Source organism: Sebastes fasciatus, chromosome 17 (assembly GCF_043250625.1).
Source record: "Sebastes fasciatus isolate fSebFas1 chromosome 17, fSebFas1.pri, whole genome shotgun sequence".
Taxonomy (NCBI): Eukaryota; Metazoa; Chordata; class Actinopteri; order Perciformes; family Sebastidae; genus Sebastes; species Sebastes fasciatus.
Genome location: NC_133811.1, coordinates 10,461,274 through 10,488,479, shown reverse-complemented (window position 1 = coordinate 10,488,479; position 27,206 = coordinate 10,461,274). Strand labels below are relative to the sequence as shown.

Sequence of the window (27,206 nt, the reverse complement as noted above, 5' to 3'; positions counted from 1 at the left end):
TGATCACTCACACTGTGTGTGTGTGTGTGTGCTTGTGTGTGTTTGATTACGTGTATGCATATGTTTTTCAGTGAGTCTGTTTAGTTTAGTTTATTAGGATCCCAATTAGCTGATGCCATGCCATCTAGGGCTGGGACGATACACCTATCTCCTGATTGGATACTATCACGATACTTGGGTGCCGATTTGATATGTATCGTGATTTTTAAGTATTGCGATTCAATATTACGATTTATTGCGATTTTTGTTAACTTTTTTAACACTAGACCATGGGAAAAAAATCATCATGCACTTCTAGGGGCTTTTACTTTGGAAGATATCTAAATTAATACAGTGAAAATGCTTGATTTTCAGCAAGTATGTAGTCAGAAATGTCATGAAGTCAAATATATCCGTCATTGTCAGGAATTATTTATTGAATAGTGGTAGTCTTAATTTATAAGGGACATGTAATGTTTTATACTTCTGGTGAATATAATCCAATCAATCTTATTTCCATATATGTATTTTGTATACAGTTCCTTTTTGTTAACACCTGCGTGCGTGCGTGCGTGCGTGCGTGCGTGCGTGCGTGCGCGCGGGCGGTTGTTTATCTCTGGCCTGTCTCAGGGTGCTGGAGACACCCGATCTGTAACAGGTGGATACACTCCAGCACACACACACACACACACACACACACACACACACACACCCTGCAGAATGTAAAACAGCTTGGCTTGTATCCATCAGTCTATTGCGCCGATCCCAGCACCGTTATCTATGTGTGTGTTTGTGTGAGCATATGTGCATGATTGCATGTGCATCTGACGTGGGCATGTTTCGATCCTAATGAGTAACCATGTACTATTTGTCTTTCATTGTGTGTGTGTGTGTAGGGGGGGGGGGGATTAAGCATGAAATAAATCATAACTGCGCTGTTTGTGAATTCAGCAGGGGTTTTGTCTCCATGTCAAGGTGCAAAGATCTGCACGCACTCATACAGATGCTCTCTCTGTCTATCTCTCTCACACACACACACACACACACACACACACACACACAGCCAGGCTATGCCTAGTTAGCGTAATGACACATCGGAGGGCCATCAACTGTCCAGGAAGATAAACAGTAGTGACTGGAGGGCCCATTACTCCCAGTCATGCCTGAAGGAACACATTTTAGATGCTCCATCATTACCGACCGTATTAAGCTACAGTAAAAACCAGGAACAGTGAAGCAATAGGCTGTTTTCTGTCTCTGAGGAATACACTAAAGTTTTGAAGGATAAACTGCTTAATTTGCTTGTACTTTCTACAGTCATCTGCAGTGCTTATTTGCTTTCTGTTGGTATATAGTGAGTGGTACTGGATGCCAAATAAGATTTAAGATGTAGAAACTACTGTGTCTCATTGTTTGAGGTAGAGCTGCAACGATTAATTGATTAGCTGCCTGTCAACTATTACATTAATCACCAACTGTTTTCGATTAATCGGTTTGAATATTTTTTTTTAAGAAAAAAGGTCAAAATTCTCTGATTCAAGCTTCTTAAATGTGAATGTTTTCTGGTTTCTTTACTCCTCCATGACAGTAAACTGAATATCTTTGGACAAAACAAGACATTTGAGGACGTCATCTTGGGCTTTGGGAAACACTGATCGACATTTTTCACCATTTTCTGACATTTTATAGACCAATCAACTAATCCATTAATCAAGGAAATAATGACAATGAAAATAATAGTTAGTGGCAGCCCTAGTTTGAGGTAAACATCGGGCAGTGCCAAAGTTAGTAGCAAGAGTGCTAGTTGTTAGGTTGGTAGTGTTTTGTTGAAATGCTCATTGCATTCCGGCAGCAATCAATAAATCAAATGCTCTGACACAAAAAGAAAAAGATCCCGTAGGTCCTATCTGTGGCTGTCGCAGGACTACAAGCCCGTCCAATCATTTCATTTGGCCCAAATGAAATGATTGGACGGACTGCCTGCCTGCCTTGCAGCTGTGAGTACTAACAATAGCCCTGTCCGTTGTTTACATTCATTATGATATGTTTACGTTCATAATGATCATTTTTGGGGGCGTGGCTTTGGAGGGAGGCCTGAAGGGACGGACTGTCAGTGTTTCCGACTTTCTCTCTAGATTTAGCGACTTTTGGAGCTCGTGCTGCTATGTGCTTTCATTGGAAAAGAGTTGGCAACACTGGGCTCGGTTTTTCAGTTCGATCATTTTAAGAATGTAGCGCACTCTTGCTTTAAAGTCATAGTTCAACATTTCAACAGTAAATGTAAGGCTACAGTCAGCAGCCATTTAGCTTAGCTCAGGATAAAGACTGTAAATAGAGGTAAACAGCAAGTTCTGTCCAAAGGGAGGTCAATAAATAAATAAATCTAACAAACAAGATATACCACATTCATTTAAAGGTGCTAAATGCGAGATTGGGAGCATTTGTATTGCCTCCGCACAGCTCTCAATATGACGACAACTGAGCCGTCGGCTCGTATCTAACAGTGCTAACAGTGAAAACAAAGGCAGCACTACCGACAGAGCTAACAGTGTTAACCAGAGGGGGAAAATTAGGGTGGGTGCTACGCTTCCAAGACGGCGCCATCGGTTGAGTTGGCGTTATTAGCTGTAATAATTGTTTAAACTCTATTACTCATAACCTAGATATTCCCCAGGACATTAAGATGTTAATCCACAATTGCTGTAATTAACACCATGCAAGTTAAAGTCAGATTTTTAAAAATATGTTTTTTATATATTTCCAGAGAGACGGAGGACAAGCGAAAGAAACTGATCCAGGAGCAAACCTGATGGAGAGACTTTAACAAATTCAGAGAAGGTAGGTTTACCCTCCCTTTATTTGACCACAACAGCAACAACATCTAGCATTTTCACTGGATGGCATTTAAAGGTATTTTTATTTATTTAACTCCATCAGTCAGGTTATTTCTGCCTCCAGAGCAGCTCTGAGACATATTGGTGTAAATAAATAAATCAGCATTTTTCAGTGTTGAAAAACAGAGGTGATTTTAGTGGTTAAAAAAAAAACACCACCAGTGTCAAAAGAAGAATATAAAACCACTGATGTGTTTGTCACAGTCAAGCTGCTGCTGTCTCTTCTACTGCAGCTTTGTCTCTGAAATCACAGGCTCACACTGTTTCCAGCCGTCTATTGAAAACCGCTTGCAGCAGATACAGTCGCCTTGACTAAAGTAATATATCATGTTGAATAGCACACGTTCGCATACAAAATAAAATAATTGTATCATATAATTAATATATTATCCTCTCTTGGCCCATCCTAGCCTTGCCTTTTGTGTGAGTGTGTGTGTGAGTGTGTGTGTGTACAGGTGTAATTTTTTGATGGTGTTGTCTGTAATGTTTAGAGGGGTTGCTTTTATTGATGGAACAGCAGCTGCAGTCTCAGCAGTTCTGCTGCCTCTAAAACCTGGCAGGACAGCTCTTATCCAGGCTGGAGGACACTGGTGCTACTCAGCTACTGTGTCTGCACAGATTCTTGTCCCGATAGCTCAATGTTTTTTTCCCCCAGCAGAGAAACCAGTGCTTGGGGAATTTATTGGAAAATTAAGTAAGGGTGGTGTATTGTTTGTTTTTTGGCAAGAACAGGAGACATACTATACTAGCATGCGGCAGAGTGCACTGAGTCTGCAGCTACAGTAAAAGTGTGTGAGTGTGAACGCTGTCTGCAGTTGTGTTATCCGGTAGAGGGTATTTAGGAACGTCTTTGAACACACCTCTGGTATCAGACGCTGCTGTCGGCTGCTAAAACAAACAGATTGAGGCTCAACTTTGTAAGAGGATTTGAGGAAGAGTCACGGAGCATTTAGATTCGTCACCAAACTTTTCTCCCTTGTTTGGGTAAACCTCTCCGCTATCTGACAGCCTGTGAATAATTATCTCCCTGAGAAAACTGAGAAGAAAACATGAAGCTCTGTCTCTCAAAACAGGTTCAGATCCAAATAAACCTAATCTACATTTGAGTTTACTATAGATTGTAATTACAGATATCTTTTATCTTTTAGTGTAGCAGCTAGAGTCGACCAGTTAATGGTTCAAAACCATAATTACTGATCCCACGGCAACACATTCTCACTCTTAACTTGTCAATACCGCCGTTTGATCAGTGCCCCTCGGCATCGGAGATTGATGCACGGGGTACCTCTCTTACGTTACTTTTGGACGAACCAGAGATAGTGTGTCAATATACGCTCGTTACATAAAACACCACTTCTGTTTTCACAGGACGTTAGGTTTAAGCAACACAACCACTTAGTCAGAGTCAAGGCCTATAGAAATATGATGCGTTGACGACGAGTGACCCAGCCTCCTTCAATAGGCCTTGGTTAGGGTTAGGAAACGGTCGTGGTTAACTTCACCAACTAGCAACTCACGTGACTCACGGGACTGACGATACCAATGAGTGACAGGACTAATAACTGACGTGACCAAAAATAAGTCAATGTTACTTTTAGTTTCACAAACAGCGGTCTCCTGGTTGAAAGTCTTGTGTTTGTCTACCCCATCCACCACCACTCCCGCCCGCCCTTAGCAGATTCTCCCGCTACTAATACTACATAACTTGCTCCGACTGTGAATAATACCACGGGTGGAATTAGTTGAAAAGCCCGGTTGGTCACATACTGTCACATGGGAGTGGGCAAATCTGCTTGATTTTAATTTAGCCTATAGAGCCAATGGATTCCTTAGGTTTTCTAGTTTCATATGATGTTAGTATCTTCACTCTAGCTTTAAATCTGAGCCCACTACAACCTCCGAAAGATTGATTAATGCGAAATTCGTGTTAAAACGGATATTTGCTCACGCGTTATCTTGTTGCATCTTGTAGATTGATGCTGGTCAATTTCTTTATGCACCTGACTAAAGAAAGACAATATACTATCATGTAGTCATTTCGAGCAAGGCTCCAACGGAGCTTCATATCACCCTTATTTTCAGTGATCTGGAACATCGACACAATCAAAGGGCTTCAGTCTACACTAATTATTTCCCAACAGTAAACGTGGCAGGTTTTGGAAAAGTGATTACAACAAAATGGTAAATTGCATCACAAAATGAACATCACAGACTGATGATACTGAACAGTGTAAGAGCGACGGTTGTGTTTTCCTTTAAAATGCAGAGTTGGGCGTCTCATATCAGAGGAGCCTTCAGCCTCGTCACTTTCTTTATTTATTCCTCTGATTTCCTCTCGCCTTGTTTGGTTTTCAGTGCATGTTTGGATATTTTGATCACATCTGTGCTGTCTGAAGCGCTAAATGATGATCAAGCTGTGAAAAAGAACAAGAGCTGAAGGCACAGTGGACAGTTTAATTATATCAACTTAATTATAAGGGAGTATAATTAGTGTGAAATATTACAGTAGCCGTCTGCCTCACACCGTTATCATTTTGATTCTCAGGATATTAATGTGTACATCTGTGGAAACTGGGTCAGTTTAGGCTATATTTCCAAGGTAACAGAGGTCACAATTACTTACTTCATCAATATCCTTTTTGGCGGGTCTCCCAGAATATATCAGCTTGTGTACGTCAGGTTTTATGGACCAAAATGTTTTCGTCTTTCTCACCAAAGACATCATATTATCCATCAAGCGTATGAGGCACAGCGGAGCAATTAAGAGCTGGAGGCTTCATTTAAAGTGCGCCACATGTGCAGATTCTCCGTCCATTAAGTCTGCTTCCTGATAAAAATGGACTGATAGACTATCATATAAGTCAGATTTCAATCATGAGGTATTTGAGCTGCATAGCTCTGGATAAGAATAGATGAATCTGTTTACCATCTCCTAAACAATTTATAGCTGTGCAGCGTCGGCAAAGTGGATGTTTAACAGCACAAATCAGGATATATCTCAGCTCTGACCGTTCTTTATCTCCGTGCAAAGAGGCCGCAATAAACTTTAAAACACATAAACATTAACGTTAATTTATCTACGGAGCACATTTGAAAACAAGAAAGCGCTTTTACAAAGAACGTTTTTGAAGATGATTTTAAAATATAGTCTGATAAATACAAGAAAATAAAGTAATAGGCAAGGAGAATCATTGATTAATAAAAATATGACCAATCAAGTAGTCATAACATTAGTCAACTAGAATTAGCGCCTTGCGGTTGTATGCCTTCACCAACCAGTCAAGTTGCAGTTTATATCCATGTCTGTAAATGTCATCACTTCATCATTTTATCCTGTTTGACATTTGTGTGAAATTGTCATAATTAGGATATGAATTCTTGAGTTATGGCCAAAAACACGTTTTGTGAGGTTACAGTGACCTTGATCTTTGATCTTCAAAATCTAATTAGTTCATCTTTGAAATCCAAATTTGAAGAAATTTGCTCTTGGCATTCCTCAGATAACAAGAGAATGGTACAGACATAAGGTCACAGGGACCTTAACATTCGACCACCAAATTCTGATCATTTCATCCTTCAGTCCAAGTGAACATTTGTGCCAAATTTGAAGAAATTCCCTCCAGGCGTTCCTGAGATATCACGTTCACGAGAATGGACCGGCCACGGCTGTCGGCGGCGCGGACAGATAAAAAGCTGAAGGACAAAAAGGATGAGACGTCCCATTGTTAACAAATACCACAACACCTGCAGCTACCCCCGAACCCATTTGTACTTCATACTGAAAACATAAATCTTTATAAACAGGTCACACATATATATATATAGTTTCATTTTTCAAAAAGACTACGTAGTTTTCTAAAACAGCTGGGCACTATAGTTGTTTTTTTTAGCAAATGTGACTCAAACAGGAGGAAATGTGGTGTATTTTTCAGGGACTATTTTCAACCAAGGACTATTACGTGCTAGTGAGTATTCATGGCAGCAGGACAGTGTACATAATGTATACGTGGGAGTGACTCAAAATAGACTACAGTGTTCATGGTAATGAAGGAACACGTCACCCAGTGTAACAACGATGGAGCTCTGTGGCTCAGAGGAATGAGATATATCAGGAGGCACACACGATGCTTGTTATAAGAATTAGGGCTGTCAATCGATTAAAATATTTAATCACGATTAATCCCATGATTGTCCATAGTTAATCGCGATTAATCGCAAATTAATTGCACATTTTTTATCTGTTTTAAAATGTACCTAAAGTAAAGGGAGATTTGTCAAATATTTAATTCTCTTATCAACATGGGAGAGGGAAATTCTGCTTGCTTTATGCAAATGTATGTATATATTTATTATTGTAAATCAATTAACAACACAAAACAATGACAAATGTTGTCCAGAAACCCTCACAGGTACTGCATTTAGCATAAGAAATATGCTCAAATCATAACATGGCAAACTGCAGCCCAACAGGCAACAACAGCTGTCAGTGTGTCAGTGTGCTGACTTGACTATGAATTGCCCCAAAACTGCATGTGATTATCATGAAGTGGGCATGTCTGTAAAGGGGAGAGTCGTGGGTACCCATAGAACCCATTTACATTCATATATCTTGAGGTCAGAGGTCAAGGGACCCCTTTGAAAATGACCATGCCAGTCTTTCCTTGCCAAATTGTGGAGCGTTGTTATTATCATGTTAACTTCGACAGCCCTAATATATATATATATATATGTAATATTATTCTATTCCAAGCCCATTTTTATGTGATTAAACAAGTAAACTCAGCAGCTCTATTTTGGATCACATGTATGCGCCGAAGCAGCTTGATGAATCGATGAATTTGCATCAGATCCAAATAACATTAACTTTATTTCACCCGAGAAACTCCAATCTCACCTCTGTCTGACCTGTAATTTAACAAGTCATTCTGCTCCTGCTTTCTCGCTTTCTCTCCCCCTTTCTTTCGCTCTTTCTCGCTCTTTCATCCACACAAACACTCCACCCTCTCTCTCTCTCTCTCTCTCTCTCTCTCTTTCTCTCTCTCTCTCTCTCTCTCTCCCCTTTTTCTCTAAATGGCTGTCTTGAGTCATGCAGTACATTTAAATGTTAAATACTAAGGTGGAGGTCATGAGCCATTTCCCAACACATTACCGGCTAATGGTTCATATCTTAATAACCTTACCAGTCTGGTCATATTCTCCTGGGTGGATATTAAGACCACAGAGTTTGAATGGAAAGCACTGGAGCTGTGTGACTCCGGCTTTCACCGCCGAGATTGATCATCAAAAGTGAAAGTTGTTTGTTGCGGGAGACAGATTAGCTCTGCTGAGATGAGGAAATGCTCTTTGGAAGGAAAGAAAATATTCTGACACCGTATAATAGAAGGAACAACAGTCTGGGAGAAGTTTTACTCGGCTGTACACACACATGCACCACCTGGGGAGATGATGATCTGTGTCCCTGCAGGAATTGTCTTGGGACGTTAGACAGCTTAGTTAAAAACAGATCAGTGTCTATTAAGCTGTAACCGTAAACAACATGACAATCTGAAGTCAAGGGGGAACATAAAAGAATTACAGGTTTAACAAACATACACTTTTTTTTTTTTTAATTATAGTATGTGTATATGTGTGTGTGTGCTCATGTTTTTGTGTGTATTAATCGGTGTGTGCACATACTGTATAGTCTACACAGACATCTGTGTGTGAGTGTGTGTGTGTGTGTGAGTGTGTGTGTGTTCCGACACATTATTGGAAATGCAGCATTGCCTGTCTCAGACTCGCCCACACTGCCTTTAGCGAGCCATCAATTTGCCGGCTTGTACTATGCAAGCCAGAGTGTGACAGCCCGGCTGTTACAGACTGCTCCAGTGCTTACTTAGGCTATTAGAGATCAATCAATAGATACATAAAAACCTCACCAAGTGATTGATTAAATTCACAGTTCAGGATTTTCATCATTATCTCTATATAACACATACTGACAAAGAATGTATATTGATAAGACGTGAAAGCCAATTGATCGTTCCATTCTGGACTGAAAGCGACTACCAAAACGCCAGTAAAACATCTGCCTACAAAGTGCCGTGCAAAATTAAAACTAAATTATTTCTAGTCTATAGTCATATTTAATGTATCTACTTAAATGGCCTGTGTTGAACAATAAAAATATTATAAATATGTACGTATACTGTTATAACTATTTATTTACTGAACATTTTTTGCCTGACAGCTTCTCAGTGGAGCATAAAGTGAGCGATGGACATACAGTAAATGGAAGTTAGAAAATCCAGCACACAGATTTTGTAAGCAATCTCAAACTTTGTCATGTAAAGGGCCTCCAAAATTGATGTACAATAGACCACAGACCATGGATGTATAAGAGGTTGTACCCTGTGCGTTTGCCCTGCGTGTTAGTAAATAGCCTACAACTACATTAAATTCTGTCTATGTCTTGCTACTAGCACTACTAGCTACTGGCCGATAGCCGGTTGTTTGGGAACAGAGACGTTAATACATCCACTGTGGTACAGGCTTACAGCATACAGCCCATGGGTGTATTATAAGATCCTAAAAGTGATGAATAACAGCCAATATATCCATTAATACAGCCGCATACAGCCAGCAGGAAATGTCTCTGGCTGACCTTCCAGTTAGTGATACTATATCTTATGTATTTCTAGGCGTTACATGTGGCCAGAGGACATAATTAAGAAAAATAAGTATTGTGTGTCCTCATGGTTCTGATATCTTCAGGCACAGGCTACTAAGTAACTACACACACATGATGGTACATTATATCCCAATTTGTGATCGCTCATCTTTGCACTTAAGTGCAACACATATCAATGTAGACAATGTGTAGTGTGTTAGAGAAGTGTCTTTGTTTTAAGCCTGCTGCCAGAAGGCAGCCTACTGATCCTCACAGAACTGAAAGCGACTAACAGGACAGCACTTTCTCTGTGTGAACAGTGTGTGTGTGATACTATAAGATCATTGTGTATATGTGTGTGTGAGTTTCCCAGCATGCCTTGACAGCCCAGCTCTAATGGATGGCGTCTTCAGATGTGTAAAGGTGAACAGAAATCCGACTGGAGTTTCACTCTGCAGTTTGTCACTACAAATTGCTTGGTGTGTGCATGAATGTACAGTATGTTTGCTTCTCTGTGTGCGCGTGTTTGTGTGCTCAACACAGCACAGCTTTGCTCAGCTTTCCAGGCTGCTGTGTTTCTGTATGTACATGTACGTATGATTTTCCCTCTGTTTTCTGCGTCTGTGCTGAAAGAGGAGCAGCCAGCTTGATTTCAGCTTCTAGTTGGGCTCATAGCCTTTGAAGAAATGAAGTGTCTACTTGCTTCTTACTCACGCTGTGCCTTTGATCTCCCCAAAAATACACACACACACACACACACACACAAACAAAAAGCCACACAGCTCCAAAAAATTATTTTAAAAGGGATGTTCAAAATAGCCAAATGCCCAGATAATCGTTGTGTTCTTATGAACTCATATTTTCAGGGGATAAACTTCTTAAATTAGCAACTTGCTGAAAGTCTCGAAGGTACCAGTGCTGAATGTCTCCACTTCATACTGAAAACTCTTTGTGCAGCTCCCTCTGGGTGTGCTTGAGAAATGTCAGGGAACTGAATCCTCTTATTGTCATTGCAGTGTAGATACTGTACAAGATTTTTACACTCTCAAAAACTAGGGCTGTCAATCGATTCAAATATTTAATCGCAAATTAATTGCACATTGTTTATCAGTTCAAAATGTACCCTAAAGAGAGATTTGTCATGTATTTAATACTCGTATCAACATGGGAGTGGGCAAATATGCATGCTTTATGCAAATGTATGTATATATTTATTATTGGAAATCAATTAACAACACAAAACAATGACAGATATTGTCCAGAAACCCTCACAGGTACTGCATTTAGCATAAAAATATGCTCAAATCATAACATGGCAAACTCAAGCCCAACAGGCAGCAACAGCTGTCAGTGTGTCAGTGGGCTGACTTGACTATGACTTGCCCCAAACTGCATGTGATTATCATAAAGTGGGCATGTATGTAAAGGGGAGACTCGTGGGTACCCATAGAACCCATTTTCATTCACATATCTGGAGGTCAGAGGTCAAGGGACCCCTTTGAAAATGGCCATGTCAGTTTTTCCTCGCCAAAATTTAACATCATTTTGGATCGTTTTTTAACCTCCTTCGACTAGTTTGTATGACATAGTTGGTACCAATAGACCAGCCCTATCAAAAACACTTTCACACCAATTACAAAACAACTCAATGATATATTATTTATGCCTATTATCACTAAAATATATGAATTGTATGTCCCCATGTTTCCAAAAGTTATGATGCCTGCTGGGGTAAGACTATGTTCACCATACCACGGCCCAGAAACGTTTCTCAGTAATAGAAAATTAAGTGAGAAATTAAGAGAAATTAGGTGTTGATTATGTCTTAGACGCACTTAAAGTAATTAACATACCAAATTACTTACTGTATAGACTCTGAATGTCTATGAGTGTTTGCACTGCTAAACTGCTTTAATAATTACATTATTTTATCTTCAATATTCTAGATAAACACAATTAAATCTGTGCCCTGTGCATTTGTTTTTTTGGCCAAATCTTATAGTAAAGTCTATTAATATCAATGTCCAGTTCACCCTCTTCTCACTTGCATAAATAAATAAATAAATCACAGTGTTGATGTTAATGCATTCCATTCAAAACATACCAGACAACGCCTGAATAATAATTGATGACGTCAGTAGTCATTGTTTTAGCACATGCAGTACAAAACATTTTTTTTTGTGGATTCATATATTTATTATAAATATTTAGCCTGTTTGCAACATTTATTGTTGTAAATATGTTAGTTCCACTCCAATGTATTAGATTATGTTAATAGGTCTACCATGGGAAGACAGCTTATGCAAATGCAGATGTTCTATATTTTATTGTGTTTGAAATGCAGCACACTTTGGATACAATACATAACTTGGGTCTGTTGTTAGCACTGCTGCTGCTGCTGTTGCTGGCGTCTTTCTGTCTGCAGTTTGCATGTTCCACTCTGTGTGGGTTTCCTCCTCCCACAGTCCAAAGACACGCAGGTCAGGTAAATTGTGCAGAAGCTAAATTAAAGAAGATGATCACATTAATTAAATAAAGAGATCTAACCACGGCCCCACATTGAGGGCCATCACATTTGCTCCTACAGTAATCTGTGAAACTTAATAACACTGCCCCTCATTTCCTCTTCCTCAACCCACCAATCCTCTGTCATCTCATTCGCTTGGTCACAAAATAATGATAAAGTCATTACAAAGTAGGTAAGCCTGGAATGATTCAGTCCTCTAACAAAATGAAGACAATTGTATTAGCAACTGAATAAAACTATAGTGAGGCAATTCATGTTAAATCAGCGACGACACAGTGTTTTGTGTTGTATTTAGGATGATTTAAAACTGCAGTAATCAGTATTGTTATTTTAATAATGGAATTAATGACTGTGTGCAAAATGAAAGAGGCTGCTCATAGTTACAAACACACAGAGAATAATCACCCTACTCTGCCGTTCAGCTCTAAGTGGTGTTTTAGCATCTTTCAGTTCATTGTTTTGGTTTTACAGCCTGCAACTTTAATGTTTTAGTTCAGTCTCACGACTCTCATCAACCTTGTTTTATGACATCTAACAATGTTAGCAACTAGCTTGTGAGCATAGTGGATATTTAGCAAGCTTAAAGGGTAACTTTGGTATTTTTCAACCTGGAGACTATTTTCCCATGTTTTTGTGTCCAAGTGCTTAATGGGGACAACAATTTCTGAAATTGGTCCAGTATTGAGAAAAAACGCTGTTACCGGCAGCCGTGGAACAAGCTTGACGTCAATGTTCACTATAAGTGCTTGTTTTTGCCATTGACAGGCTCAGATTATTATTATAAGTGTCTCATAACATTATGGAAAGGACCTCACAGACAAATAAATCATTTTTCCTACCTTTCGCTTTATTCGGTCTGTCTGTTATTGCGTCCAAGTCCCGCTCAAGGAGAAGTCTCGTTGGGAAATCTGAATATCTGGCTCAGATAAATACAATACACTCAGCTACTCTGGCTAAAAATAAATACAGGCGGTCATCGAATTCAAAGACCTCATCCACTTTGTCGAAATCAGCTTAATATTCAGCCATTACATTGAAAATCTTTTCAATAACACTAAGCTACGCTTTCTGTACTCCAACACAACAAACTCTGCCCGGCTGGCACTCGCGTTTCCACCATGAATGTATTCCACTCATATTCCACCGTTGTTTTTCGGCAACACGCAAGATTTCAGAAGGAGACTTCTCCTTGAGCGAGACTCTTTCCATAATGTCAGACACTTGTAATAATCAGAGCCTGTCATGGCAAAAACAAGCACTTTTAGTGGACGTAAATGACAGTGCCAGCTTGACCCAATAGAACCTGCACAATGTGTTGTCTACATTTCAGTTTCATCTGGTCCTTAATCTACTCTCAGGTTAAAGGAATCACCATTACCTGCAATAAACAGGAACTGTCCTTTAATTCCCCGAACCTCTAGTCAGTAGGAGTAGTCACGTCCTTCCTCATTCCACATGATGGATGTACTTGAACTTTCTCACTGGTGGTGGTGTCGTCTGTGCGTCTGGCCTCCACTCCTCTGCATTCAGAAGAAACCTGCTGCGCTGCAAAGCAGATGGATGGACTCAGTACACAGTCGTGGCTTCAGGTGTGAGCTGCCAACAAATCAGCAGCATTTGACCCATTTAGCAGCAGCACTTAAGACACTTTTTCTCTCCATCTTCTAACAGGGCTAAACTTTTTGCACAGCTGTTGTTGTGCTTATACTTTATAGGTGTTTAGTTTAAGTCAGAAATTGTCATTTAAACATACAATATGCAGGCTTTTAATCTGGTTTGAATAATGCTGACCCTGTGATTTGACTTTTATTTCACAGATTAGCATTAAAGAGGACCTATTATGCTTATTTTCAGGTGCATACTTGTATTTTGGGTTTCTACTAGAACATGTTTACATGCTTTAATGTTCAAAAAATGCTTTACTTTTCTCATACCGGCTGTGCTGCAGCGCCTCTTTTCTCTCCCGAGAAGCCCAGTCTGCTCTGATTGATCAATCAAACTCTTCACGCTCTGCTCCAGCTCCGCTCTAACTAGCTTTGTTTGAGGGCGTGCCAAACTATCCATTATGCAAATGTGTTACTTGGTGTCATCACCACATTATGGAAGAAAATCATTTTTGGCATACTGCATTTGACATACTATGTATTGGGACATACTAAATCTTTTTTCTGGCCTACTAAATAGTATGGTAGTATGGGTATTGGAACACACAGACAGTGTGTCAGCTTACTACTCAGTTTGCTGTAAAGTAACAAGCCAGAGAGCAGATTTAACTTTACTGGCAGCAAAAATTGTGGATTTGCTTAAAAATGTATTTTTTTGCAATTTGAACATGAAATGAGATGAGTCAAATAACAAATAAATAACTTTTCCAGCGATATTCAATTAGGAATTATTGGACGAAATCCGTAAGAGTAGGGAAAACGTTTTTCCAAAATCTTGCATATATGCCTAACAGTGATGTTGTGCTTTACATGTGGTCCATAGTTTTTCAGATGTCCTGCTTACTAACAGTACTGAAAACACAACCTCTTTGGCGGAAATACTGTAATTACCAAACCTAACCCCAGTCAGAAGGCAGCAAAACAGCATGAATCTGGGTAACAGAAGTGTAACTGACGCCTACAGTAGTGTTGAGTTGTAAAGATTAAACGCTCTAGTCTCATACATGATTGCTTTATTGGAACAAAGACTTCCCACCCACTGGATTTTCTGAGAATCCAAACTCCACCACCACCTTCAACTACCGTCTTTGTCAGCTGCTCGCTGCCATTAGAGTGACTGACGCCACAACACATCTTTGCTATAAAGGGTTGTTTGCCTCATTCTCAAGACTAAGTAAGTGCTATTCTTAATATATTTAGAATATCCAGTACTCTATTGAACCTCTGTGCTCTAATGAGCTAGCTTACTGATGTGTTCATTTGTCAGTTGTCGTTTACAGGCCACTATATCTCAGAGCAGGGCGTAGGAGGCTATCAGGGTCTGTGTCAAAGGCTTGTGTAGGAGGACATAAGTGATGTTGCTGCCATGCTGGTCACGGATAGAGCCCTAACTGTATCTGTCCTCTTTGTGTTTGTTTCTTACAGACGACATATATGCCAACAACTCCCAGTAACAAGCGGTCTCCCACCACAATGCTGTATGGTATGAACAGCTGAAGCATTGAGGCATCACTCAAGAGAATATAGGAGCTGTCAGGTATGTTTGGAGAAATCTGTTGGACCACACTTTCCCTTTTTTTGCTATCACTTTCTGGTACTGTGACAGGTGGAGACTCCAGGAAGTCAATGTTCCTGACCAAATAATAGTCTACAACTCTGTAAAACCACAACTTGGTACTTTTCGTTTTTTTGTACGACTTAAATAAACTAGTGTAGTGCCCATTTGGAGCATGTGCCTGTCCGGAATTGCCGATTGCTTGGCCCCCAGAAGTGCTGCTTGCAGAGTTGTTGCAGCCGCCAAGTGTGAAATTGATTGGATGAACGGTTTTCGAGATATGCGAAGGGCAGTCATACATAGCGTACATACACAGATGGAGATTCCTTGATTTATAGTTAGATTATGCTGCTACAGTGCCACCTATTGGCCAAATGGTATCATGGTATAATTTGTCAGGGTTACTCAAACAGCATATCTACACATGTCCACCAAATGTGGTCGCAATAGGACAAAGTATTCAGGAGATGTGACATTTTTTGTAATCTAAGCCCTGCCCACAGCATTTGAGTACTTTGAGAGCCGGCTATAGCAAACTGTATGGAACATCACAACTTTGTCCGGCTTGGTCCAGAGATATTCTGTACAAAATGTTGTGATGATTGCTCAAAATGTGTAGGAGTAGCAAAAAAATCAGATTTGGACAAAATCAAATTGGACGCTAATGGGCGTGGCTTATAGGGATAGATTCGTCTGTAACCACATAATCCAGAAAAATATAATTTTGTTTCTGAGACTTATGGTTAATAAGTTACAAGCCAAGACATAAAGTTCATTGATATGGCAACACCATCTGGCCAAATTGCACCACTTTCGACATTGCACTCCTTTGGGTCCTGGGCAATACACCTGCCAAGTGTCAAGTTGATTGGGTAAAAGGTTTTTCAGATATGCGAAGGACAGTCAGACAGATATGTGCTGGTATGTAGATTTTTGGCTGAGGCCGCAGAGGGCCAGCCCTACAAACGCAAAAGTCTGTCACCAAGTGAGTGACTGAGTGATGAAGTTACATGATTGGTTGACAGAGTGTTGGAGTTTCCTCATTGGCCGTTGCTCTTTCAAAACGAAAAGGCGGGGAACAGTCCTTTATGCAAATGAGCCCATCCAGCGCAACTGTCTGGCTCACGAGACTTGGACCAAGCTGTCAAAGTAGTTCTAAAATTAAACGAGATTCAGCAGTGGCAAAGCCTTTTTGTCAACGAGAGGGTACGTCACCGCTTGAACGGCCAGTTGAGGGGAGCAGCACGTCTCCTAGTGTCCTCGCCGGACCTGGTGGACATGTACCACTGGATTTAACGTTATAGACATGACCACTGACTATTTGTGTAACAATCTAGCCACAAATTCACAGACTGACCAAACACGGTCCAGCCATATACTCAGTTTTGACTGAGTCTTGTTTCTTTACCCTTGGACAGACCCAGGCTGCTCCTGTTTCCAGTCTTAATGCTAAGCTAAGCTAGCCGGCTGCTAGCGTTAGCTTCATAATCTTGACATAAGAGTCGTATCAATCTTCTCATCTAACACTCGGCAAGAAAGCAAATGTTGAACTATTGTTTAACCGGTTATGAAATAATCTGATGTCCTACAAAATAATGCATTATCCCGAATGCTGGTCTACAATACAGTCACACATAAAGACTTTCAGTTTTATTAAAAAACACACTAAGATGACACACAGGACACATGAAATGGTAGGCCTATACAGTATATACTCTAGTTAGTTGCACAGCAATGAGCTGGAGGGGGTTGATTGTCTTTTCAAGGGCACACAGCAGTAGTGTAGCACCCACAGCAGTGACATCTGCGGCCCGATCACAGTCTGCTACTTAGTGGTCTGGAAAACTCTACAGGGTGCAGCGCAAAGCAGGTTGTAGGTCCACTGCATGGACTTCACACCCTTTTCAATTTGCTGTTTTTGTCAGCCATCCAAATGCCAGTACATAGCTACTCTCCCTGAGCTGCCACTCCAAGAAATCAAACCTGTGACCTTCCCATAACCGGTCTGTAAGTTTGAGAGTGAGTCTGCATGCACTTTTGCACAATCGTTATTCAAACATAGTACACAGCTTAGCGTCAGCAGAGAGAAACATTTGGAGCGTGAATGCTTAAGAATAGGCATATCCTGGAAAGATCTTGTGTCTGGTATTTGGCATTCAGCGCGTGCACTTTAATATCCCCATGTCATTCAGGTTTAGCTATATCTGCTATTTGAGGATTAACACCTCCTGACAACGGCAAACATTGTGTTTCCTCATCTTTAGCAGATCACACAGGGAATAGCAATACGCTTTGTTCCAGCATCTAGAGAATGGATTCTGTGTGGAGATGCGATGTCCCACTGGCTTACACACCCGTGTCTCGTTACACTTGTCCCCGTCACCTCTCAGAGTTTCTGAAATGATGAAGAGTTGCAAAAGAAAACCAATTTTCATCATTTTCAGCTGAGGAACTTAGATGACATGCCATAGACGGTTAAAAATACTATTTAATATGCTTTTCTACCCCAGATATGATGAAAGACCAGTTTTATATCACTAGTTAAAGGGTTTGTGTGCCGAGAGCGATATCTGCCATGAGTCAGTAGCTCGAGGGTGTTGAGAAATGTCTTTTGTTAAAGCTGCGTAATTGTAATTCAAGTGGTCTGAGAGAAAACTAGACTTCTGCACCTGCTTTTGGCTCTTCTTTCAGGCTTTAGAAAATCTAACCCATGATGGCAGACTTTGGTCGATCAGAGGTCATTTCAGAGAAAGGGCGTTCCTATTGGCTGTTATACACAGACGTGTGTGCACGTCAGTGTTGCCAGATTGGGCTGGTTTTCGTCCAATTGGGGTACTTTTTATTAAGTTGTCTGGGAAATATAGTGTTGTGCTGGTAGATGAAATTTGGTCCACTTTTGTCAACATTTGGCGGAAAATATTGTGAAAACAATATTACCAAACAAGCTGTCATTTTATGGTCAAAAACACAGATACAAAATTCAGTAAATGTTGTTGTCTCCACTCACTCGCATTATTAACTCATTTTATTTGAGACATATTTGATTGACATCAGTTGTAGTCAATTGTGGTTAGGGATAACGGAGGACCAACTTCCCTTGACATCATCATCGTTGACATTGACTTGGCAATTTGTGACTGCACTCATTGTAGGTTGCAATATCCTATTCATCTAACATTTTATCTTTGGCTATTTAATGTAGATGGGAAGCTTTGTATTCTTATAATGTGTTTTCTATTGGGCATGTAATGGTTTTATAGTTATACACAGGTTTTCTGGCAAGGTTATGATTTGGGCTGGTATTTATTGAATTGGGCAGGTTTTAAGGTGTGATTTGGATGGGAACTTTCAATCTGATATGGCATCACTGGTGCTGCAGGAAAAGTTGCTATTCTAGCATTGGCAACAACTGCCTACACTGCAAAGCAACCCAAAACAGGAAGACAGACTTATCAAAAAGAGACTGTGACAATATCAGCGAAGCGTTTCAGAGATGGAGAAAATGAGAGGCCAAAATGTTAGCAACATTTTCTCTCCATCTCTGAAATGCTTCGCTGATATAGTAGTTCGCTAGAGCCCCAAAACACAGTAAGCCTATGTCATCTCAAAGGGAACAAGTTTGCAAAGAATATTTTCATAGTTCTCATAGAATTGCAGCTGTATAACGGCATCAGGATCACAGTCGGGATGATGTTTGAAATGAATGACTAATATTTGTACAGGTTACTGCATGAAGGCTGTATTTTCAAATTCTGGCCTTTTTTGCCTTCTCCAGAAACTGCCTCGCCTGGGGTACCACTTGAATTACAAATATGCTGAAAGGTTATTATAGAATTCTTTTCCCAATGACGACAAAATCATACCGCCTACACCAGCTTTAATAGCAGTGAATGTTGCTTTTGTGCTGCCTCTGTGCCTCAAAAGGACAGATCGCTTTGTTGGCCTGTGGACGGGTTTGTTAGACAGAATAAAGTCGTGCTTTCTCTCTGTCTGTCTCTGCAGCACTTAATATTGGCGTTTGTCAGGGAATACAAGAGTGGCTGAACACACAGGGTCATAGCTGACAGAGACGGTGCCCCTGTTTTCTTCCCTCAGTTCTGGTTGCCAAAAGAGGCTCTTGACAATGTGTCTGTATAAACTGTCTGCTCCATTCTGTTCACAGGCGAGAGCCAAAGGGTCAGAGAAAATCACCTTAGAATCTGAAGTAGTCTGACTGTGCTTGCGTGTGATCTTTTTTTTCCATCCTTAAAGAGAAAAACATGTTGTCTTGCTGCTGGTCCTCGTTTTTATAAGGGACTCATTGGCAATAAGCATTTCGGTTTTAGGGTCAAACTTTAGATTAAAAGAAGGCCAGTCTTACCAAAAGTAACACAGAGAAATTCTGCACTTTGCAGATTTAGACCCACTTGTTTCTATTACCTTTCAGCTGGGTCAAATAAATCTATTAAGTTAAAAACGAATGCTTGGTCTCCCCTCTTTGTCCCACATTGAGCCTAGCTGTGACAGCTCTAGTGTTAACATTTGAACATTACTGCCAGGCCAGTGGCATCATAAATTTCTGACAAGTTCAGACTGTGCAGTCATGCATTTTTTAAATGAAATCTTGTAAGTTCAGATTTCTTTTTTTTAATGAATTCAGGTGACATTGCTTCACCAGCAAACAAATATTGCTTCATGTTTCATAAGACAAGAGACCTTAGGAAAAGCACTCCCCTGATGTGTTACTTTTATATCACACTGTATATTATGCTGATTAATTATTTCGCATTAGAGCTGCTGCAGTTTTTTTGTTTTATATCTCTGCAGTCACTGAGCATAGATTATAAATATCACCACAATCTGCTGGGGTCACATGGATCATTTTACTTTTAAAGGTGCAGTGTGTAGGATTTGGCAGCATCTAGCGGGGAGGTTTCAGATTGCAACAAACTGAAACTTCTCTCCTGTGTCAAGCGTGTAGGACGAACTACGATGACTGATGTCAAAACACGAATGACCCTATCTAGAACCAGTGTGTGGATTGTCCATGCAGGCTACTGTAGAACATGGCGGCCGGCTCTATGAAGAGGACCCGCTCCCTATGTAGATATAGACGGCTCATTCTAAGGTAACGAAAACACAACGATTCTTAATTTCAGGTGATTATACACTAATGAAAACATTAATATTATATCCAGTGGGCAACCTCTGGGTCTGAGAAGTGAAGCCAATGCTGAAGTGCCTTACACTTGCATTCTTTCTAATAGCCAGGAGGGGGCGACTCCTCTGATTGTAAAAAGAAGTCTGATTATATAGAAGTCTATGAGAAAATGACCCTACTTCTCACTTGATTTATTACCTCAGTAAACATTGTAAACATGAGTTTATGGTCTCAATCTCTAGTTTCAAGTCTTCTTCAATACAGCATGGTGTTCATTTAGTAAATTATGGTCCCATTTAGAGTCAAATAGACCATAATGCAGGATATGCTTTAGGGCGCGGCTACCTTGTGATTGACAGGTTGCTACCACGGTGTTGTCCGTGTTTTCGTCGTTGAACTTTAACCCTTTCACAGTGTGTTTTCAGTTCAGGAAAGTTAATTATAACCTTTTTGGTCACCTAAAAATGTCTCTGGTTGTACTTCGCTCCACCCTCATCTCTCACTTCTGATTGCAAAAAACAACATGGCGATGGCCAAAATGCCGAACTCGAGGCTTCAAAACGGCAGTCCACAAACCAGTTGGTGATGTCATGGTGACTACGTCCACTTCTTGCATACAGTCTATTGTTATATTCCATTTCTGCCAATAGATCCCCCTAAATGCTACACACTGTTCCTTTAAGAAGACCACAATTGTGAATGGATGGCTCGGTGGGTTCTTGTTTACCAAAACTTGGCGATGCAGGACAAACACTGGGACGAAGAAGCACCGTCTGAGTGATAAGTTGCTTGTCCTTGAACCGGAGCCGCATCTTAATTCTTATTCAACTGTTCAAGTCAGCATATGATTCCGGCTCACTCGGTGAAACTTTGTTGGAAAGGTCAGGACCAGTTTGAAATTGCGGTCCATGACTACGAACTGCATCCAGTATGCGGTTTGACACATAACAAACAACTCCAGTGGTGCCCTTGATGGTGCACAACCCAAGGAATCAATGAATAGACCGTGGCTCCATTCATTCTACCGCGGCTTTTGGCACTCAGCCCACAGTATCTGGTTACTCTCCAACTCCCAGTGCTTTAATGTTTTTTCTCTAGCTGGACTTTATCTGAGTTTCATGCCTCAGAGTTCACTTTTTTTCTTTTTTTTTTTCATATCAGCCTCCGTGTGACTCAAAGACAGCGTTCAAAAGCATCAAAATGTTAAACGCTGGTATTTTCTCAGCTTTTCTCTTAAGGATAGGAGGTGCAATATTGGGAAATAAAGGCAAAAGATGAAACACTTGACACCTATTCACTATCTGCCTGAATAGAGGAGTTCATCAAAAGGCACAAACAACATTATGAAAAGTTTTTTCTTTTTTAATGTTCTCTGTGTGGGTGAGAGATGAATTCGCTGTGTGAGAGGGCGTTAGGGTTTTATTTTGTGAGGAGGAAAAACACAGTGTTGGCCGGTTCATTTGCTCGGTGAGCTGCAATACTGAGGAGAGCTCTCCAACTTAACCATAGGGCTTCCTAATGCTGTGAGATTACCCCCTATTATCCCCTCTCAGAGGGAAAAAAAACCACTGCTACACACTGAGTACACTGTAAAAAAACAAAAAACGGTAAAAGCACTGGCAGTTTAATTTGATACCGTCAAATTACGGTAAATAACCATACCAAAAAATTACATGTAATAAACTGTATAAAAAACAGAGCAGGTTTGAGGATAAAATTAATTAAATCACAGTATATTACTGTTGATAAACGTGTATTAAACTGTGGGAAAACAGACTGTTCAAATACATTAAATACCTTCCAGGTTGATCTCTGTAAATTTAAGGCATTTGTTATTTACTTTTTTAAACAATTCAGTCCATCTACAGTAATTTTCTGTTAAAATAATATTTTTTCATATAAAATAACTAAGAAATAATGTATAAAAATGCAATAAGCACATAAAACCAAAGACAAATGTTTGCGTATTTACGGTATAAATCTGTCAATTTAAAGAATTACAAGATTTAAAAATTTGAATTGGACACTGGAAAAACATACAGTAGTACATCAAAAATAGCTACATTTAAAGGAACAGTTTGTAAGATCTGGCGGTATCTAGCGGTGAGGTTGCAGATCGCAACCAACTGAAGCTTCTTCTGCGTGCCAAGCGTGTAGAAGAAACTACGATGGCAGACACAAAAACGCAAATGACCCTCTCTAGAGCCAGTTGTTGTAAGAGTAGTGTAGGTCAATTGGAGCGAAGCCAGTGCATAGAGTGTATGTGGAAAATGAATGGTGAAGCCAGAGAGAGAGAGTGGGGGCGACGACAAGAGCAAGTAATGTTATCGACTGTTTGGTTTTTCTGTTCTGGGCTACTGTAGAAACGGGGTGGAAGGTGGTGCAATATGGCGGACTCGATGAAGAGGACCCGCTCCCTATGTAGATATAAACGGCTCCTTCTAAGCTAACGAAAACACAATGATTCTTATTTTCAGGTGATTATACACTAAAGGAATCATACTTATTAATATTATATTATATTTCTGCCAATAGATCCCCCTAAATGTTACACACTGCTCCTTTAAGGCCAATCACTGTAAGTTAAGGCCATCTAGTAGTTACTTTATGGAACTGCCCCATCTGTAGTAGTAGTAGTAGACCACGTAATGAGAACGTACACACACTCGCACAAACACTTTGCAATTGCTAGAGCTGCGTCTCTATGTATGGGAGACAATAATGAAACATGGCTGTATAGGAAGGCATCAAAGGAGATGATCACTAACGCACACGAATGTGACGTGACATGCATTTTTGATCAAAACACGCGTGCTGCATGTGCGCGCACATGCGGTAGGAATGCACAGACGCGCGGGAACCCACACACACGAGTCGTCCACAGCTGCTAATGAGAAGCCAAAGGGGGCTCTCGCTCAGCAGCCAATTATCCCGTCCCTTCGGAGGAATAGTCTACAGTATGTGTGTGTGTGTGTGTGTGTGTGCAGATGTTTCGAGCCACAGCCTGTTTTTCTCTGTGCCAATACGACAACAGTCTTATTTACATAATCTTTCAGCTCTAATTATGTCTATACATACCGCTTATGAAATGTTTCCCGTTTTTGTGCGGTTGTGTTGAACCTCGCTCCCCGGAGCGTATCAGTGCTTTGTTATGAGCAAAGTAAAAATGAAATCTAAAAAGCCTCTTAGCATTGAAGATGCTTCTTTATTTCAGGCCTGGTCCCTTACTTTGCATCAGCGCTGTCATTGTGTTATTCTCTCTGTCTGTTTAATGACCACAACTGGGTTGATCATAAATTATGGACAGAAGTTTGGCGCATAAATACGCAAAATAATTCAAAAGAGAGCCTGTCAGCGCTACAAAATTCTCAGTATTTCAGTCATGAACTTGCATTTTGCATCAGATGTTTGTCACATACTGTATGTGTTGACTTGATACAGTACTAGTGGATATTCTCGTTTTCAGATGTGCGGTGTTTGGTGACTGCGTGCCATTTCCCCACAATTCTTCAAACCTCTTTATACAATAATCACGCTACAAAAGGATCATTCTTTCTTCCCCTCTGTTGCGTTTCTCATCCACTTAAGCTCATTTAGCCAAAGTGTTCCATGGTGAGAGCCGTCAATTTGACAGGTCTGAATGGGAATCTGTGCGAATGTGGCTGTCAGACAGTGTGTGTGTGTGTGAGTTTTGGTGTAAAGGCTGTGCGATAAGTGTAATTGTGTCACTCTGAGCATGGCTGCCTGGTTAGGGGGTGAGGTACTTCACATTAATGCTCCCCTCCTCTTTAAATTGCTTCCAGCTGAATCATTAGCATATTCAAAGGCCAATTTAGGCCCTGCATAGAGACTCCACTTCAACAATGTAACGATACAGTAGTGTTTCCACTGTGTGTGAGAGCAAACATGTACTTCTCATGTAAATATATATATATATATATATATATATATACGTCTTTTGTCTGCGTGCGTTTCATGTGTGCGCCCTCTCGGCTCCGTGAGCTTGTCAATAAGAGTTAAGAGGACTCCAGAGGAACACATGATTCTCCAGGGTGCACAATGACCCTTTGAGCTGAAATGCAAAGTGTGTTAGAGAGAGCCTTCACATGCTATCAGTCAACATGTGTGTGTCCGTGTTTGTGCATTGCAAACATGCGCTCTGGCCGAAAAATGCGTGCGTGCGAGTGTGCGGCCGTGTCATTTTTAAACGCGAGAGGCACGCATGTGTGGGTAAAAGTGTGTGTTGAGCCATTGGTATTCCATCGCCCTGAGCAATGCGTGGCCAAACAGATCCCATCATGTTTGTGTTAGGAGACCAGATAGGCTTCATTCCCTCCAGGCTCGCTGCATGCTGATGCTCCTTTCAGCCAGCTTGGATGGATTACAGCATCCACTTCGTGCTCTGGACCTGCGCTGGCGTGCGTGGCTCGTGTTGTTTTTGGAGGTTTGTTTAGATGCAGCAGCCCGGAATTGCTTCAGTGTCGGCTATGTGTACGTGCTCGCTGTGCAGCTGGCTTCATTGGCCTGAGAGCTGGATGCCATGCAGCATGTCAGACAGGACTGAAATTATTTGTTTCCTCTGGAAAGAAACAACAGCCCTTTAATTCTGGTGCTAAGTGTATCAAGTGAATAATGTATGTCATAATTCAAGTAGGCTACACAAGTAAACAAAAAAGAGCAGTGCTGAGCGGACCGACACTAATCACCAGTTTCTACACAGCTTTTTTACAAAACGCACGTGTTCAGAATACACATGCAGCAGATCTTTGCATTGCTTTGCAGCATGAAACATGGAAAAGCTTAAAATGTATTACAACTTCTTAGGGTTTCCTCCGACAGTACGAAACAGTTGAATACTTTATTTGTCTCTAAAATGTAAATTAACTTATCAATCAGAACTCATCAGTTCATCTGATAAATTCGTCACGTTTCACAAAGCAGAACTCTGATTTAATGAAATCACATTATGAAAACTGTGTGGACGTGCTGACTGGCGGTGTTTCGTGATGTCAAACAGTAACGTCACACATCTTACTTTAGTTTATTTAACTCACAGTTCACAGAAGAGCTGCTAACGTTAAATATCAGCCAAAATGACAAGCCTTTTTTTTAGGAGTCATTCTAAGTCATACGTTATGATTTAAGAGTAACATCTGTGTAACTGGGAACCAAGATTTTTTTAAATTGAGCAATATGTCAAAAGAGCCTAGCAGTCACTGGACTCAAATAACATATAATATGCGAGTGATTGACAGCTGCTCAGAGACATCAGGCTCCAGCTCAGCTCTTACTGCTTGTTTTCCTCCGGTCTGTGAAATCTCGCAGACGCCATTAGGAGCACCGGAGGACACAGAGGCACATGATTTTCTTCAGATTATCTGTCTCATGCACTACTGTCAGGATATAGTGACCGTTTTATAAAAATAACTTTTTTTTAAATCACATTTGCTCCATTTCTACCCACTGCTGCTTTAAGCCCTGTAATGTGAACGTAGCCTTTAGTGACAGTAATGCACCAACGAATGCAGTGAAGAAGACGACTGCTGGCAAATAAACGTGGCGAGATTTAAAATATTTAAAGATCAACTTTGCAATGTATTTTGGTAAGAAAAAATGAATGCCAACTTTTCTTTATTTACATGAAAACTCCAAAGAGCACCTTTTAATTAAGAGAAACGCTGAGTAGGAGACAGAAGTAGATGCCACCAGTCACTTTAGTCTTCTAACGTCTTCTAACGTCATTCTACAAAAATTAAGTTGACAATAAACAGTCAAGTGAACCTACACTGACTTTTTAGCGAGATTAACATGTATTTTGCTATTCTAAGAGTCGTCTGGTAATAAAATAGAATACAATAGTAGCTAGAGTGGATGTCTGCTTCTCAAAGGTATTTTTAACCCTGTTCAGAAATGCAGAGGCCACATGCACCAAATTCTGTGAACTTACGGGTGCCCTTGAAAATGAAAAGACTGCTAACCAAGTTCTTGCACTTTTCGATAGAAAAGTAAAATGTATTTATTCTGGCATATTAATAGTTAAACATTTTGCCTTAGAACTAATTCTGAAGCAGTGCAGCTTCTTGTGTTATTTCTGAAATAAAGTCATCAATAAATAATATGAGAGCATAGTGCATTTTTGGGGGGTTGAGCAGCAAGAAAATGTTCACTTATGACTTTCCCTCCTGATGTATTGAATTCTCTCTTACTGATGAGACAGCTTACTCTTTCTGCAGACACTGGCAGAACCCTGACGGAGATTATGACCTTTAGACTGTACTTTTTTGGGTAACAGCTATAAGCGAAAACTACCCTAATATCCCTGTTGCCACGAGATCTATAACCAGTAATAATACAGTATTTGACTGTGCTTTTCACCCAGATGAGGTTTATTTTATAACCATGCTATAAAGTGCTAAAGCAGTGCGGCGTCTGCAACAAGAAAAGCAGGTCATATTCCTGGTTAAATATTCAGGCTTCTAGTGATGTATTCACACTCTCTTGTGTCAGAATGGAAAGAAGAAGCTGTCAAACTGATCGCCTAAAACAATCTTCCTTTGGCCACTGTCATGTCTCATTGCATACTGAAATGTTGCAGTGTGTGTGTGTGTGTCAGTGTACTGTTTGCAAAAATAGATGTGAGGTCGAGCATCCCTCAAATGCTTTGTTGACCTTGTTAAGCTTTTTCCTCTGACTCTGTCTCCGTCCTTTTGTCTCTCTTTGTTCCACCACGCCCGATGCAAAGTGGAAATGACATGCTTCCACTGGGCGTTCTCCTCTAATGGACGTTGTTCTCCGAGT

At 40.4% G+C, this 27,206-nt stretch overlaps 1 long non-coding RNA gene across 1 annotated transcript in view; it reads right to left on the bottom strand.

The window, feature by feature from the left end:
- Positions 1-11,335: 11,335 nt before the first annotated feature.
- The window catches only part of LOC141754575 (uncharacterized), a 30,999-nt gene continuing 15,128 nt past the window's right edge, over positions 11,336-27,206 (bottom strand). The window contains exons 3-4 of the long non-coding RNA XR_012590677.1: positions 13,428-13,594; positions 11,336-12,023 (exon numbers count right to left, since the gene is read on the bottom strand). This is a non-coding gene — a long non-coding RNA (uncharacterized LOC141754575). The remainder of the gene's footprint in view (positions 12,024-13,427; positions 13,595-27,206) is intronic.